This window comes from Aquarana catesbeiana, linkage group LG12, assembly GCF_042186555.1.
Source record: "Aquarana catesbeiana isolate 2022-GZ linkage group LG12, ASM4218655v1, whole genome shotgun sequence".
Classification (NCBI taxonomy): domain Eukaryota; kingdom Metazoa; phylum Chordata; class Amphibia; order Anura; family Ranidae; genus Aquarana; species Aquarana catesbeiana.
Window position 1 is genome coordinate 56,233,062 of NC_133335.1, and position 17,685 is coordinate 56,250,746.

The following is a 17,685-nucleotide window of genomic DNA, read 5'->3' on the forward strand; positions in this document are numbered from 1 at the left end:
ACCACGTACGACGAGACTAGAAGAGGCCGGTTCAGAACCAAGCGCGGCACCCTTTGGGCTCCTTTTACTAATCTCATGTTAGTAAAAGTTTGGTGAGAGACGATTCGCGCTTCTTCAGACTCGTGGCTTTCAGATCGTTTTCTGTGGTTCAGTTTGTGCTTGTGGGTTTGTATCTGCTCTTCAGTGCGTGCAGCAAGTTCCGCGTGACTTATGTTTCGTATGCGTACTCCTCGTAGAGTTCGTGCTGTGCGGGGGCTTGGTGTTGGGGTCCTGACCTTGACACAAGTCCAGTCCATGAACAGGGTGGGGAGGAGTTCATGGACCAAGAATTGGTTGCTTCAGCGTGACCAGTTCTCTCATATGCCTTTGCTCCGTGAGATCCGTGAGAATAATCCTGATGATTTCAGGAACTTTCTCTGGATGACGGACCCCGTGTTTCACCGTTTGTTGGCTTCGCTGACCCCCTATATCAGCAGGCAGGATACCTGCATGAGGCAAGCCATCACTCCGGAGCAGAGGTTGGTCGCTACCCTGCGGTATTTGGCCACAGGGAGAAGTCTGCAGGACTTGAAGTTCTTGACAGGCATCTCCCCCCAGGCTCTGGGGATCATTATCCCAGAGACCTGTTCTGCCATCATACAGGTCCTGCAGAAGGAGTATATGAAGGTAAGATTTTTATCCTTTAATATCACATTTTATTGTATTGAATGTTTGCTAATATATCGTATTTCTTTCCTTATTCCCTAATTACCATGATTGGAATATGCTGTGAATGTCCCCTTTGTCCTCATGCATGCTGGATTTTTATGTAATTATTATTTTATGTCCTTCATACATATTTGCCCTTCACTAACCTCCTCAGCATGGTGTCTCCTGCCCTATATTCACCTCATGTAGTCACTTAACAATGTATTTTATCAGCTCCATAGTAGTGCTTTACCCCAAACACCCCCTAAAATGTTTGGAAATGTTATTTTTGATTTAAACTCAGGCAGAGTGCCAGAGGTTTTTTTTTTGTGGTGTCCCCAAATAATTTTTAGTAACCCTCCCTCCCCCAACTGCTAAGTCAGCTGATCACAATTCTCTATCCTCAATCATCTATCTGCTGACTTTGCCAAACCCATACACACTATACCCATCTCTTTAGTGCTCAGATTTATGGATGAATTCCCCAAAGCATGTAGTGCAAGGGCCTGCCTGTATACTTTCCAATGGTACTGTTTAAAGTTTTTGTATCCTATTATTATCTTGATAGTTAATAGCAGAATGTCCAAATGTCCTCAAATGTGTACAATGTGTATTTATATCTTTGTATTATGACACTTCTTACCTGTCCAGTGGACTGCCAATAGTGTAACTAAGGAGGGGCTGTTCCAAGTAATACCCATTATTTAGGCATTCATCTCTCAATGAAGTGAAGAGGGTTACCTGTCCAAGATTTCCACACACCCCCTATAATGTTAGAAATGGCCCATGAGAGGGGGGAAGGGGGAATATGATAGGTGTACCTTATACTTTGGCCTTGTTAAATTCCCCTTAATAAATGCTATCTGGAGGTTGCCCCCTAATGTTTGTGTCTAATCTGCTTGCCATGTTTCAGAGTAAAAATAGTAATGTTTATTGTTTTTTCCTCAACAGTTCCCTTCCACGCCACAGGAATGGCAGACTGTGGCCTCCCACTTTGCCGAGCGGTGGGACTTTCCTAATTGCGGAGGGGCAATTGATGGGAAACACGTCCATATCGTCCCACCACCTAACTCGGGGTCGTACTATTATAATTACAAGGGGTTTAATAGTATAGTGATGTTGGCGGTGGTGTCGGCTAATTACGACTTCTTGTATGTGGACGTGGGGAAGAATGGCCAGATGTCCGATGGTGGAGTCATCGCCCAGACGGAGTTTTACAGGCGTCTCCAGAATGGCAGCTTGGACTTGCCAGCTCCAGAGGACAATGTTGAAGGACTCCCATTTGTGTTCGTTGCTGATGAAGCATTTGCGCTGGGGGACCACCTGATGCGGCCATTCCCAATGAGGACCCTCACCCCGGAACAGAGGGTTTTTAATTACCGGCTGGCCAGAGCCCGAAGAGTGGTGGAGAACACATTTGGAATCCTGGCCAGCCGGCTCCGCCTATTTATGACACCCATCCATATGGCGGAGTATAAACTGAACCATATTATACTTGCGTGCTGTGTTCTCCATAACTTTTTAAGGAAACATTCGGCCAACTATGCTGGCTCAGTTGAGCCTGAGGCCGGAATGATACATCAAACCACACTGATGGCGCTTGAAAGTGGCCGTCCTGGCTTGCCCTCCCTGAGTGCCCGTGATGTCCGGTTACGCTACCTGGAGTTCTTTGCGGGTAGGGGGGCTATCAGTATGCCAGACAATCTGTGAAGCCTTTTTATAATAAAACCAAAAAAGAAATTCTTTGTGGACATTTACTGCTTGTGTTTGTTTTAGCTGACCCTGACAGAAATGTTTTGAGTGCAGAAAATGTCGTGATTGTGTAACCTTATACAAAGCACTGTTGGCTGTTATTTACTAAATGCAAAAACACATTTCACTACAAGTGCACTTGCAACTGCACTGAAACTGTACTTGTAGTGCAAAGTGGATTTGCCCTTAGGAAATAACCCCCATTTTCTCAGAAAACAACAATTACATCACCCCAAAAGTGTTGTAGCGTTGAGACAATAATCCACACATTCTTGATTAACAATCTTTTTAATACCTGCACAATCACATGTGCATTTACCAAAGGTTTTTCAAACAAACCAACATGTTTGTGGTATACCAATTTTTGTGGTGGCATTATCAAAACTCAAAATGTCCATTTTACATAAAACAGGTATGTGTAAAACCAACAAGAAAGACACAAATCTTGAACTTACAAAGTTCACATTTGGTAGAACTTGAAGGCAATATCAGACATGAGTATTTAGGAACTGTGTTTGATATTGCGTTCAGATGGGGGGAAATCACCCCTGGAAAAGCCAAATTTGGAAGATGCACACAATTTTGCCAATGTCAACATGTGCTAGCTGCCATCACGGGGATCAAGGGACGTGTTTTGGGGGAGCAAGCCCTTCCTCTCAGCTACTTTATTATTGAGGAAGGGGTTGCACCCCCAAAACGCGTCCATTGATCTCCCGTGATGGCAGATAGCACATGTTGACACACTGTGTGCATCCTCCAAATTTGGCTTTGGGAAAAATCACAAAAACATTTAGCACATTGTAGCACACAAAAGAAGAAAGTGATTTGAAGGGGCTTTAAACTCGCCCCAAAACATCAATGATGTTTTTATTTTTTGGAATAACATCATTGATGCTTTGCTTGATGATTTCCAATTGTAAATTACACCCCATGATCTCCCCGATCAGGATCTGGGCACTTTCGGATGTGAAAGGATCTGGATCCACACCCTCACGATCACCTAAAAAGAAAGGAACCCCAAAATAAATTAGGTCTAAAAAAAATGCCGCCATCCATCTCTTATCTGAGCCTGTGGTCACAGACACTCACCTGTTGTGGTGACTAGGTCCACCACGTCTTCCTCCTCCTGCTCAGCTTGTGTTGGGGGTATTTCCCCTTCTTCCAGAGGGGGGGGGGCTCTGGTCTCCTCGGATGAGGGGTGTCTTCCGAGTCTTTTCTCCCCTATGTAAAGCAAAAATGGTATAATTAGCACACAGATATTTGATGGCAGAACTATAAAGATTAAACATTGCTTGGAAGTGGGGTACAATTTTCTATTTTAGCAGAGTTCCAAGATGTAGCTTTTTTAGTGTCCTTTGTCAACCTGCAATACTTTACCTGTTTGGTACAAGCTTCACAGATGTAGCCCCCCCTATAGTATACACTGGAGCACCTGTGTGGCCCCCTAATAAAAATGGTGTTCTTTTGTCCCACACTAGTGCTCCAGTGTCCAGATGTGAAAACAGCTGCTCAGTGTCCTCTCCTTACACAGAATCTAGTTTGCATTTCATTCTAGTAACAAAGCCATCTACACAACCCAATTCTTTGAAGACAAGCATAGGGCGTCAAAATGGTGGCCAAATGCATATGGCCTAAACAATGGTATTTTATAGTTGGAACGAAAAATGTTTGATCCGAACGAATAATGTGCCCATTTTAAACTGTACAACAGTTCCTAAAAGCACATGGAGCAGCACGAACGTCATAAACATAAAGAATAGGAACACAGCACGACTACTTACTTTTTTGCAGCACTCTCCGAATCTTTCTGTACTGCTCATGTTCTCCGAATTTGAGGTCCAACCACCGCTTCCTGAGCTGATCTTTCGATCGTCGTACCCCGAAATTCCGGTGCAGACTCCTGACCACTTTCGCCATGATCTTGGCCTTTCGGACATTGGGGTTGGGGTAAGGTCCATACTTTCCATCATAGTCGGACTTCTTCAGGATGTCCACCATTTCCAACATCTCCCCAAAGGACATATTTGAGTCCTTAAATCTCCTTCTGGATCGGGGGCGTTTCAGGCTCCGGCCTTTTCTCCCCCTCCTCCTCGTTGCTACAATTAGCACGCACCTGCTGTCTATCCGTCATGTGCTCTTCCCCCACTGCGCCGAATGAAAAGGGGCGGGGAATAGACTAGAAAGAACGTCAGGGGCGGGTGGAGTTATACGCATGCGCAGTGTGTATAAAGCGTAACACACGTGCGTATTACGTACGATCTGTGAGCGGAGGAAGGAGCATCGGAGATGCCGATCGTGATAACAAAGGTAAGATCTAAACTTGCGCCTATACTGCTTCGAAATGGAAGCCTATATTGTAACAAGATTAGGGGAGTTTGGCCTGACATTAAGGTTTGTCTTGTGTTGTGTCTTGCAGAGAAAATGGATGGGTTCAACGACCACAATTTCCTGCCCCTGTTCATTGACAAATACAGGGAGCTGCCCTGTCTGTGGCAGGTCAGACACCCCCCACTATAATCACAAACTGCAGCGCTGGAGAAACTGCTGGAGTTGGTGAAGCCGGTGGTCCCCACAGCAACCATCCCCTATTTAAAAGCCAAAATTGGTGGCCTGAGGAGCACATATCTTAGGGAGTGCAAGAAGGTCACAGATTCCCAGAGATCCGGAGCTGCAGCAGATGACATTTATGTCCCCAGGCTGTGGTACTATGAGAGACTGCGATTTCTGTCAGACCACACTGAAGTCAGGGAACCCCTCTCCACCCTTTCTTCCACTCTTCCTTCCACCCCAGCTGAGGCTTCCGATGTCCAACCTGGGCCTTCCAGCCAGGAAGAAGTGGAGGAGCCCAGCTGGAGTCAGGTATAGCATCCTTCTACAGATTTCTGGTCAATAAATAAATGATGTTTACTAGATGTTATTATTGATCACTAATTGCTGATTGAAAAAAGTGTTTTACATATAAATAGACAGTAGTGGGCACCCAAAATTGGGACAAGAATGAAAAATGCTGGGCTCAGAAGGATAGTCTGTTATATTTGTTAACATTCAATTTGCAGCAGTCAGGAGGTGAAAACTGTGTGTGATTGATGAAGAAAAAACTAAAACTATGTCCCTTTTTCATACACAGGAAGACCTCAGCCAGGAGGAGGCTGTGGAATGTGGCAGTCAGGAGGAGGCGGGGATTAGTGGCAGCCAGGAGGAGGCGGGGCTAAGTGTCAGCCAGGAGAAGCCTGGGACCAGTCGCAGCCTGACTGAGTCTCAGGTCCCTCCCCTCCACCTGCCACATAAATGATCCAGGAAGGCCACTCCGAGTCCCGTGCAGGATTCAGCATTCAGGCTGATCCAGGAGGCTTCTGCGTCCCTCAGAGCCTTACCAACTCCTTAAGAGGCCTTTGCCTGCATGGCTGCCACCAAATTGCAGGGCATGCAGGAGGGTCAACGCAGGCTCTGTGAGGACCTTCTGTACAAAGTCCTACGTAAGGGGGTGAGTGGGGAACTAACACCCAAGACGGATGTCATTGAGTTGGACCATCCTCCTCCTCCTCCTGCTGCCATAACTCCACCACCACAGCCACCATGTGGAAGGAAGCGTGGAAAGAAGACAAGAGAGTGATGACCCTGGGTTCAGTCTGGTCTGACAGAAGATGCAGTCTCTCGTATGACCACAGCCTGGGGACACAGATGTCATCTGCTGCTTTCCGGATCTCTGGGACTTCTGGACCAGACTGCACTCCCTTAGATATGGACTCCTCAGGCCACCAATTTTGCTTTCAAATAATTGATGTCTGCCCTGGGGGTCCAAGGCTTCACCCACTTCTGCAGTTTCTCCAGCGTTGCCTCCCTCTTTGTTTAGTTGTGACCCCTTAATAAAATTTTTTAGGTAAATTCTACTCTCCTGTGTGTGTTTTCATCCAAAAAGGACAGTTTGTTGGTGACGATTCAGGTACATTTCTAAAGTACAATGTGAAATTAACAAGGGACACCAACACCAAACAATCTCCTACAGATTAAATAGAACAACATATCAATGGTGTTGTGGGAACTTGTCAAGTACAAATCAAAATCGCCTAAAAGAATAAATAAATAAATACAAACACAAAAAAAATCTACATTAAAGCCAAAAAATATATAAAAAATATACAAAAATATGTTGTCAGATGTGAGAAATCAAAATATATTGAGGGAATCCCGATAGATAGTAACGAAATAAGTTTGTGAGAAGTGTGTGTGAATATGAGCAGCAAAACTACTAAATTCTTGTCACATTATAAAGAAGAAGAGAGTGCGCTGTATTAAACCATTTTTAACATTGCAGCGTGACAAAAGTGCTGTATCCATTGCGAACACTAAGTTTACCAGAACGAGCTGTTCCGTCTTGGAATTTCTTCTGAGCATGTGTGGCACTTTTGCGTCGGAACAGGCCACACACGGTCGGAATTGACGCGATCGGATTTTGTTGTCGGAAAATTGTATCTCCTGCTCTCTGTTAGGTGCAGTTCTCAACTGAATTGCCTCTAGTTTATATTGCTTTGCCAAATTTAGCTCTATCAAAGAAATAAGACACAGAATCAGAAAGTTTCTGTATATCAGTTCCGAGCCTTAAAGGTCCCGTACTGTCTAAACTAAACTGCTTTATTGGGGCTTTTTATAAGCATGGTTACACAAGCATCAGTTTGAGCAAATTTCCATATAAGGTAACAAGCAGTATAATTTCAACATACATGACGCTAGACTTACACATCTGGAAAAACTTAAGCTAGTCTTGCAACATATGCTGACACGTACACATAATGTAGAGATATGAAAATCTACTTAAGTAGAACTCTAGTCCATTATTTCCAACCTTATCAATTTCCCCCTTTGACATCATCCCCTCCACAATTCTGGGTCCTTGCAAACAAGTGAACAGCCGATACTTCAAAGAGTACTATCCCTGACCGCGGGTTGTCAGAGGAGGATAAGTCTTCTCTATTTACCCTCATCCCTCAAATCCATACCTGCATCTTATAAGCAAAGAGAATAGAAAAGGGGTGATGTCAAGTTACCCTTTTTGTCATTAGAGTTCCTAATACCTTTCTCTTTCCATTCTGTCTGTTCGTGCCTTAATCTTCCTATATAAGCAACAGTTTATCACGGTAAGCAGTACAAAAACTAAAATTAGAATAAGTATCGGATTGAGCATCCAATTAAGAATTGCCGTAGCAGTGGGTGATCATCCAGCAAATACATCATACCAATGATGTGTTGTTTCATCTCTTATTTGTGAGGATAAATGTATTAATTTCCCTTTATCTATAACCGCAGATATTAAATTATTTTGAAAGGTATGTTCTTGTGTCTCTATGTGTTTTCTAAGTATTTAGGACTCATTTAAGATTTGCCGTAAGGGCTCTAATGATATTATAAAAGGAGTAGTATCAGTAAGATTATCTACCGTCCATTCTAGATTAAATATTTTATGTGCATCTGGTTCAAAAAGGAAAGTGTCATTTTGCCATTTAAGCATTTTAACATTCTTTACGCATCCTGAAAAAGGGGCCGTTTTATTTAAACTTTCCATAGTTTCCTGATCATTTGTGACTAAACAATTATGTTGTGGTCCTATCTCCATAAATCTGTTTCCTACACCTACTGGTAATCTCTGAAACTTACATATGTTAGATTGATGTTTCAATAAGCAAAGTTCATAGACTGGAGAACTTCTTCCACAGACTATTACCTTATTAGTTTTAGCACATAGACTTAGATCATGAGTCATGTTTTGTGTATCTACATAGTGTCCATAAATCTCAGAATACCAAAATTCAGGTAGATCCCTTCCTATCAGGAGTGGCATCACTATTAACTTACACATTACCTGGACCTCCTCCACTTTGTATACATCAAACCTTCCAGCACACCATCTTTCCTCACATTCAACTTCTTTTCCTGGTACTTCAAACCATGTACTTTCTAAATTTAAACCCTTGAAATAGTTCATCCAAGTGCGATAATTCCCTAATCGTAGCTCATCTCGAGCTCTATTAATTTGAATGTGATAAGATAGTGTAGAAAAAGCACATTGAGTAATGTTTATGAACTCCTGATTTGCTTTCCACAACTCCAGACTGGCTAGTGCTGTGTGATTAACCATAATATTGAGATATTTAGTTAATTGTACCTGGCTAATTTGTGTTTCGAATGTTGTAGGCAACCATTTGCTTGTAATTATTAAATTATCAGCTATGTGATTTCCTGCACGGTTCCACTTATTTTGTATCATTTCCATCTGTATCCCATTCATTATTCCCATTCCCTTACTGGTACAAAATACCATTCGTAGTAAGGATATTGCGTTATACTCTTATCCTGATTTACCCATCTAAGATCAGTACTATTTTCATGAACTGTTACATTGATACCGGGAGTCCAAGTATAAACAAACATTTGAAAACATTCAAGCACTATTATCATAGTTAGAAGAATCTTCATTCTGTTTCTCTCGGTTCAAGACTCTTTTTGCAGTGTGATGCGTGGATCCAGGCTGCTTTTCCTTCCAGTTTCACTGAAGTGGCTGTGGTCAAAAGCACTTGATAAGGACCTTCAAATCTAGGTTCCAATGTCTTTCTGGTGTGTTTCTTAACATATACATAATCTCCTGGTAGCAGTGTATGTGTACCTGCTATTGAGTTAGGGTCTGGAAGAGAAGAATACACACTTTTGTGGATCTTAGTTAGACGTTGTTGTAATTGTATTACATATGCAGTCAAACTATCACATTGCAATTGCATACTCTGTGGAAAGTATAGACCTATTCTAGGTGCATTCCCAAAAAGTATTTCATATGGGGACAATCCTGTTTTCCCTGTTGGAGTGTATCTTATAGAGAACAAAACCAAAGGCAGGCATTCTGGCCATGGCTTGTTTAACTCTTGCATGGCTTTTTGTATTTTCAACTTTATTGTCCCATTTTCTCTTTCCACTGATCCTGAACTCTGTGGGTGATAAGGGGTGTGGAAACTTTGTTGAACCCCTAACATGGTCATCACATTCTGCATGATTTCTCCTGTAAAGTGTATCCCCCTATCTGATTCTATTGTTTCAGGAAGACCAAACCTAGGTATTAACTCAGTGATCAGTTTCTTGGCTGTGACTTTTGCTGTAGCTGATTTTACTGGATAGCTTTCGGGCCAACCTGAGAATAAATCGATACACACGAGGACAAATTCAAAAGGGGCATTTGTATGTACTCAATTTGCAGTCTCTGGAAGGGGTATTGGGCCCAAACCTGGTGTTTTCGTGGGGTTTTTACTCTCTGTCCTGGATTATTCAGGAGACAGATTTGGCAGGCTGCACAGTAGTTTCTCGCAGTACTACTGAATCCAGGGGCGAGCCATCCTTGGTTCACAATCCTATACATGGAATTGGAACTGACGTGTGTGGGTAGGTGAACTGCCGCTGCCATTGCTGGGTACAGAGAGGCAGGTAGGCATACTTTGCCTCCTTCACTCCATACATTGTCAAGGTCTGGTGCTGCTCCCATCCTGACCCACTTATCTTTCCCGCTCTCCCCTGCTTGCTCCTGTAATTTACTCAGCTGCTGCCATGTTGGTTCTGGAATACTCACCTCTACCGCTGCTAAAGTCTCAGGGCTTCCTTCCCCTAGAGCTGCCTGTTTTGCAGTCAAATCTGCAAATGCATTTCCTTTTGCCTCAATTGTTTTTGCGCTCGTGTGTGCCGCTATCTTCATAATGGACACTCGTTTAACCTTTTGAAGATTGTTCAGGACTCTCTTAATCCCTTCTCCATGTTTTACAGGTGTACCTGCTGCTGTCAGATAACCTCTAGCCCTCTATATGTGGCCATAATCATGCGCTACACCATAAGTGTAGGCAGAGTCAGTATAAATATTCCCTTCTCGTTCTTTTAAGTATTCTAGGGCTTGTTCTAAAGCTTTTAATTCTGCTTCTTGTGCTGACATGTGGACTGGTAAGGGCTGTGCTTCAATCACCTGTGTATCAGTCACTACAGCATACCCTGTGTGATATTTACCCTTGTCATCAGCAAACCTACTACCATCTATGTACAAAGTGTGCTCAGCGTTTAAAATTGGTGTATCTTGTTTATGTACCTTTAAGAAAAATGTACTCTGTCTTAATTAACACCAGATGTTCCCTCTAACTAGAATGACTCTATTGTAGGGATGTTTAACCCTTTCAACTCTGAAAATACACTATATATGAATGTAAAAAAATGATGTGTAAAAAATATCTCATCTTGATATAATAAACATGTCCTGTCACATAAAAATGATATATAAAAACTGCAATATATCTGATGGATAAATTATTTCATCAGTAGTCAAAAAAAAATCAAAAGTCCATTGTTTTTAGAATGTCCTCTCTTATCAGAGGTTCTCGAGAATTTTTTTTTTCTTCCTCTTCTTCTTCCTTATTAGCACTATTATTCCCCCTTGCCAAATCTGGTGACTGAAGAGGCAAAAAAGGTGGCCAAATTTAAGGTTGTACAGCGCTGAAAAGTGACATTTGGAGGTAAAAGTAAAGTACACTGTAACCTTAATTGCCTAGCCATTGAAATGTGTTTGGGCTAAGCTTGAGACAAGATTGCATGTATATCATGTGTGGTGTGCACTACGTAAGCATATACGGTACAATTTTCAAACAATCGTATAATGGCTGCATCAAAGCGCTAACGTGTGGTATGCATTGTCTACAATATGACACAATACCTAAAAACATACGCAATTGTTTGAAATTCCGTGGGGGTAACATTCCCTTTATCACTTGAACCCTGTGATATACAATGTCCCAAAAAGATAACTTTTTTCTGACACACTTGCAACTTTTTCTTATTAACCTTGCAACCTTTTTCTGCCAAAAATCGCAACAAATTAAGGGTGGTGTGCAGGCTTTCAGTCTTTCACTTATCTGTGGAATTAATCCTTCCATAAACTGTCTATTGAAGGCTCGAATCGTGACTGGCAGAGCCAAATCCAATCCCTCATCTGCCATCATACTTTCCATAGATAAGTAAAATTCCGATACAGTCTGTCCTGGCATTTGTTTCATGGGTGATATTGACCCCCTCTCCTGTTGTTTTGCCTGACAGAAAGCTTCTAATCTAGCAATAAAAGGGGACCCTTGAGTCTATGTGTCTGACGTGTCCTGTCTCCAGATTGCCATCCCCCTCAGCTCGGTCTGCAGGTCGGTCATAAACTGGTTAAACAGGGTCAGAGTCATTTTATGTCTGCATAAATCCTCCCCATCCTGCCAGGTTGCTTCATGTGTATTCATTAACTGTGTCACAAATCTACAGAAAGCAGCTGGCTTTGCTACCGGGTCTGGGGCGCTCTGTATTAATGCCATAAAAGTGTCTGCTGACCAAGGCTTCCAAGTCCTTATTTGCATCCTACGAGTAATAGTAGGTGGGGCGTTTGGATGGGCTGCTTGTCCAAATTCTGGATTATTTACCTGTACAATGCGTGTATCAGTGCGTACGGGAGCTACAGTTTCTGAATGAGGTTTTTGTGCTCCACAAACCTGACAAACCCATCCTCTCCCCTCAAGTACAGGATATAACCCTGGCTTATGCGAATTTTGCTCTATGTTAGTGTATGGGGGTGGGATGGTTGAACTAAGATTATTTAAAATTTCAACATTTTTTGTTCTTCTGTCTTTCATATCCCAACCATCACAATCTGGATTATATTTCCACCCCTCTTCTTTTGCTCTATTTGAGACCTTCATTAAGCATTGAACCTGACGCATCCATTGCTTCTCTAACACCTCTCCTTGTCTGTCCCTTTTTATTTCACTCCATACATCCGGGTCTAAACCCGCTGCTCCTTTCACCTTAAATTTACGAAGGACATCCTTTAAGTCCTATGCTTCATCTTTCCCATAGATGTTTTTAATGATCTGTGGCACCGTATAATGCGTCACAATTCCCTGACGGGGTTTCGTGTTCTGCTGGCCCATTCTGACAGTCCGTGCCTAGGTAGCGTGTGGGACACTTAGTGTACAATACAAAACACTAAAAAAGCTACACTAGTTCCTCGTTGCCTTCCTCCTAGGGTGCCAGAATACTAAAAACCTCTCCGGATGAGATTTCTGAAATCGAATTACTTTATATGCTAGCCAACTGACAAATATTATGACCAGACTGACGGCTACAACATATACAAGCATTCCTTTAAGTGACCAGGTATCCGACTAGATCTCCGGGCTTATGGAGACCTTATTCCCCCCCGTATCTGGGATCCCTCTCATACACTCTTATCCCTGCTTTATGGAGCAGACAGGGCTTATACTTTCAACCCGTCTATGGTTTATGAGTTAGATGTGAGGTTAAGCATAAGCGTCAGACCCCCAAAGCTCATTATGTGAGTGAGGGCGCATTCCGTTGCTTAGTTCGGCAATCCCCTTCTAACTCATACCATCCTTGACAAGGCTCATTCACTTTCTCAACAAGACAGACAGACAACAAACAACAAATAATTCCAGCAATATAAACCAAAATATGCAGTAATTCTAGACTCACCACTACAGAGGCTGGTGTTTTAAAACCAGGAGAACCGTAACTGACAGAACGGTTAGGCACAAATCAGGGGAGCACAGAATATAAGAAAAATAAAGCTTTTTCTTACCTGCGCAGGTTTTCAATCTGTGGTTCCCGGAATGCCTGTCCTTTTGTTCCGTCAGTACTCATTCATCCACCTCTTGTAGTATCATCGGTGTGTCCCTGTTCGGGCGCCAGAAATGTTAGGTGCAGTTCTCAACTGAATTGCCTCTAGTTTATATTGCTTTGCCAAATTTAGCTCTATCAAAGAAATAAGACACAGATTCAGAAAGTTTCTGTATATCAGTTCCGAGCCTTAAAGGTTCCGTACTGTCTAAACTAAACTGCTTTATTGGGGCTTTTTATAAGCATGGTTACACAAGCATCAGTTTGAGCAAATTTCCATATAAGGTAACAAGCAGTATAATTTCAACATACATGATGCTAGACTTACACATCTGGAAAAACTTAAGCTAGTCTTGCAACATATGCTGACACGTACACATAATGTAGAGAAATGAAAATCTACTTAAGTAGAACTCTAGTCCATTATTTCCAACCTTATCATCTCCAACTTTGTGTGTCGGAAAATCCGATGGAAAATGTCCAATGGAGCCCACACACGGTCGGAATTTCCGACAACACGCTCCAATCGGACATTTTCCATCGGAAAATCCGACCGTGTGTACGGGGCATTAGAGGTGCTGCTCTCCATTCTGTCTTAAAGCGCTATTGGAATCTGCTTCAGGTCATGTTTAAAGGCTGTCATTTGTGGATGGACTTTGCTCTCTCCTTTTCCAGCATCCTGTAGGGCAGCGGTCCCCAACCGTTTTGGCACCGGGGACCTGCTGCGTGGCAGAAAATTATGCCAAGGCCCATAGGAGGGCATGTGGCTTTTTTCACTGGCAATTTTTAGGGGCAATGGCTGGTGTTGGCGCTTCAATAATCCCGGCACCATGGTCACTTGCCACGCCACCTGCCACCAGAAGCAGATTGGCACTTGCCACGTCACCTGCCACCAGATGCAGATTGTCACTTGCCATGCCACCTGCCACCAGATGCAGATTGTCACTTGCCACATCACCTGCCACCAGATGCAGATTGTCACTTGCCATATCACCTGCCACCAGATGCAGCTTGTCACTTGCCACGCCACCTGCCACCAGATGCAGATTGTCACTTGCCACTGTAGTGATATAGTCTATTAATGTATATTGGGTGATATGATAATTAATAAGTACTCTTCCGCAGCAACCCAATTCTTCCAGAGAGATGCACTTTATTGACTTCCAACACAGAACAAAGTCCAAAGTCCACAGATGACAAAGAAATCCGACAGAGGAAATATAATTCAGAGACCCATATTATTCAGTCTTTCCAGCCATGCACAGACAAGCCTCACTCACAAAACCTATAGACTGAATGCCGTGTTATATTCACCAGGCATTGAATGGCTGAGCAATTTGATTGGCCTTTCAATTTAGGACTTTGATTAGCATATCAACATCAACAAGTCCTCTTTAGATATATGTAATTAGATTAGATTAACATACCACCTGAATACCCTTTGAAATGTTCAAATAGACTTGCATATGATTAACACATCAAAGAGTCTTCAGCTTGTTCCCTTGCTATGTTAAAATTCAGTTGGACAATGCAACTGAATTTCTGGTCAGCACTCCAATACAATATTATACATAAATTGGCCAACATATTACAACATATACCCCCACTTGGGTCGGTTCTAACTACTAGAACTGACCCATAAATCAAACAACAAAAAAATATCAGTATGATTTAAGGTACTGGATGCTTTACAATGGCTCATATAAAATATGAAGTTGAAACTGGTTACATCTCTCTTCGCCAGCCTCTAAAATATCCCCATGAAACAGTTATTAGATAATATAACTTTTAGACCATGACTGGAAAAGGATTTGGTAAATGTCAGTGGCCCATATAGCTGTTAGGCCTTATTATATCACATCAAGATCTTGAATATTGCGCAAAGATGAGCTGATGTCACAGTCCATTCTTCGGTCTGACTTCATCACATCTCTCACCATCTCACTGAAAGTAAACTTGGTATGCTCTGGGAACTCCAATCCACATAAGTCCAGGATTTTTTTCATCTCCAGGCTCAAGCTTTCCATTTTTAAAGATACTTTTACGCAAACACTCTACTTTCATCTTTACAGTAAGAAGAACTATCAATGTACCAGCACTCACTTTCAAGGTCAAAAGGTTTGGATATGGCAGTAAAAACTGTGCTTCAAACTATTTTCTTGCACTTGACATTCATGAGTCCATCTTGCAAGCATTTTACAATTCACATCTGCTTCTTTCCATTTCCACAATTTGAACAAAGATGACCGGGTTGTGTACCTGTCAAGTACCAGAATTTGTTGATTGCCAGCCACAATTTGCTTTTGTAATTTGCTGTAGGCCGACCCCTCATTGCATCCAATAGAGCAGTTACTTTGGATCATTCAGTCCATAATTACACTTGAATGGTATACCAACATATACATATACATATACCCCCACAATGGTTCAGATAGAGTCATCAGTGTTTATCAGATCTTCTATCCAGACAAAGCGGCAGTGGAAATTCTTGCTAGTATCTTCACCATGAAAGGTAGAAAGAATTTTTTCATCCATATATGTCATAGCCTTTAGCATATCATAAACAACTGAATCAACAAAGTTTCAAATCATGACTAGAGTGATGAATTTCACTCACCCCTCTTATAAATTTAGGAAAACCACCCAACATACTAAAATTTATGCTATGCCAAGCCATTGTGCAGCATCTCACCTTAGATGTCAAATATATTGATCAATACGCATTATGTAATATGTACAGATGTTATGAAAATTATTTTAGGTTAAAATGCTTCTCTTTGGTTTTAAGATAAAGTTCAAGAAATAAAACATAAAGAAAATTAAAAAATGAAAAGCAAAATATATCAGGAAAAGGGAGAAAAATTAAAAATTAGGGCGTTGAAGAAAAAAGAAAAAAAAGGTCCATTGCTTGATGAATTTCGAGAGAGTCCATGAATGCTTTATAATTCCTTGTTGTCTTTTCAGCATTTCTCCCATAATTCTCCCTCACCAGCCAGCAATTTCAGACTGCTATTCACCGTCATTTAAATGTCAATATCTGAAAGACAAAAAAACTCTCCAACAAAACTCATTAGCGAGGTCCTTAAACATTGTTTGAAGTTAAAACAAAACACTATTTACACGTTTACAGTTTGGAGCTAATTCACCCCCACTGCTAGAGAAGTGTCATCTGCATTCAAAAACAGATCTGGAGAATATACATCTTGTACATTCATGACACCCTGTACCCCCTTCAACTGCTCTAATAATGTATCACGCTCCTCTCTCATCTTGTCATACTCAATTTTCAGGTGGTCATATTTCTGTTTTAACTGAGAAAACGGTATCCAAGTCTTGGACTTTTTCTTATTATTATTTTGGTCAGCTCTGTTTTTCATATTAATATCACCTATGTTTGACCCGATGTCTCCTCTCTGGCTATTATCATAGGATATTATCTTCTGATCTTTATGTTCAGTATTTGTCCTAAACAATGTGGCTAAATCAATTTTGACAGCCTGCTCATTTGACTTTCTCCACAAATGGTCTGCTCTCAACAATATGTCTTTTAAATCATGAGGATTTGGGGTAACTAATAAGATATTTTGTTTGATATCTTCATGCAATGCATCTAGAAACATACTCATATGTATCGAGCCCCCACGCTCAAATGCAAGATTATTACCGACCAATAATTCCATAATAGTTGCTATCCTGTGTGACAATTCATAGGGAGATTCATTTTGCATTTGTTGGATCTTCCCATGAATAGTAACATCAGAACGTACACCATACAAAACACATAATAATTCCAGTAATATGTCCCTTGTCCTCAGAGGCTGAATACAGATTTGTTTAATTCTCATCCAAAGACCACTTCCTAAAGAATGTTGCAAAACTCTTTCTAAGTCAGATGGGTTGAGATTGTACATATCTCTGACTTGCTGCACGTCACAAAACCATTTTAAAAATCTGTTTAAATCATGGTATGGAACCATTCCTATTTCTTTAAGAATTGCGTCTAATTCTTTTGGTTTTAACGGCTTCATTACAAGCTGAACTTCACCTGTATTATTATTATTGTTATAAACTGTGGTAGTCACAGTGGGGGCAGCTGGTAATGAATTATCAGATTTAATATGAGGTTCTGTTTGCTGCAGATTGCTGAATCCAAAATTTGATGCATATCTGCATTCCTGAGATCTCTTCTCTAATTCCATAATCCTTAATTTTAATCTCTCATTTTCCTCTGATAATTCATCACAACGTTTAGATTTCTCAAGTAAAGCTTCTCCAATGGTAACCGCATGCAATTTTAAATTTACTGTCTCAGTGTCTGATTGGTTTTGTAACCTCTCACAAACATTGTTGCTATTATCAACTGCCTTCTGTAACTGGGTAATTTCCTCAACCTTATAATTCAAAGAACTTTCCATTGTTAGACAGCAAGATAACAAGCCCTGTATAATACAACCTTTTCTTTTACTTTCTGAAATTTTGCTATCAAAAACATTTTTCTCTAAAAATTCCTTCATCATCGTCCATGTCTGCTTACATTTTTCTGGAATTTCATAAGGACCACCA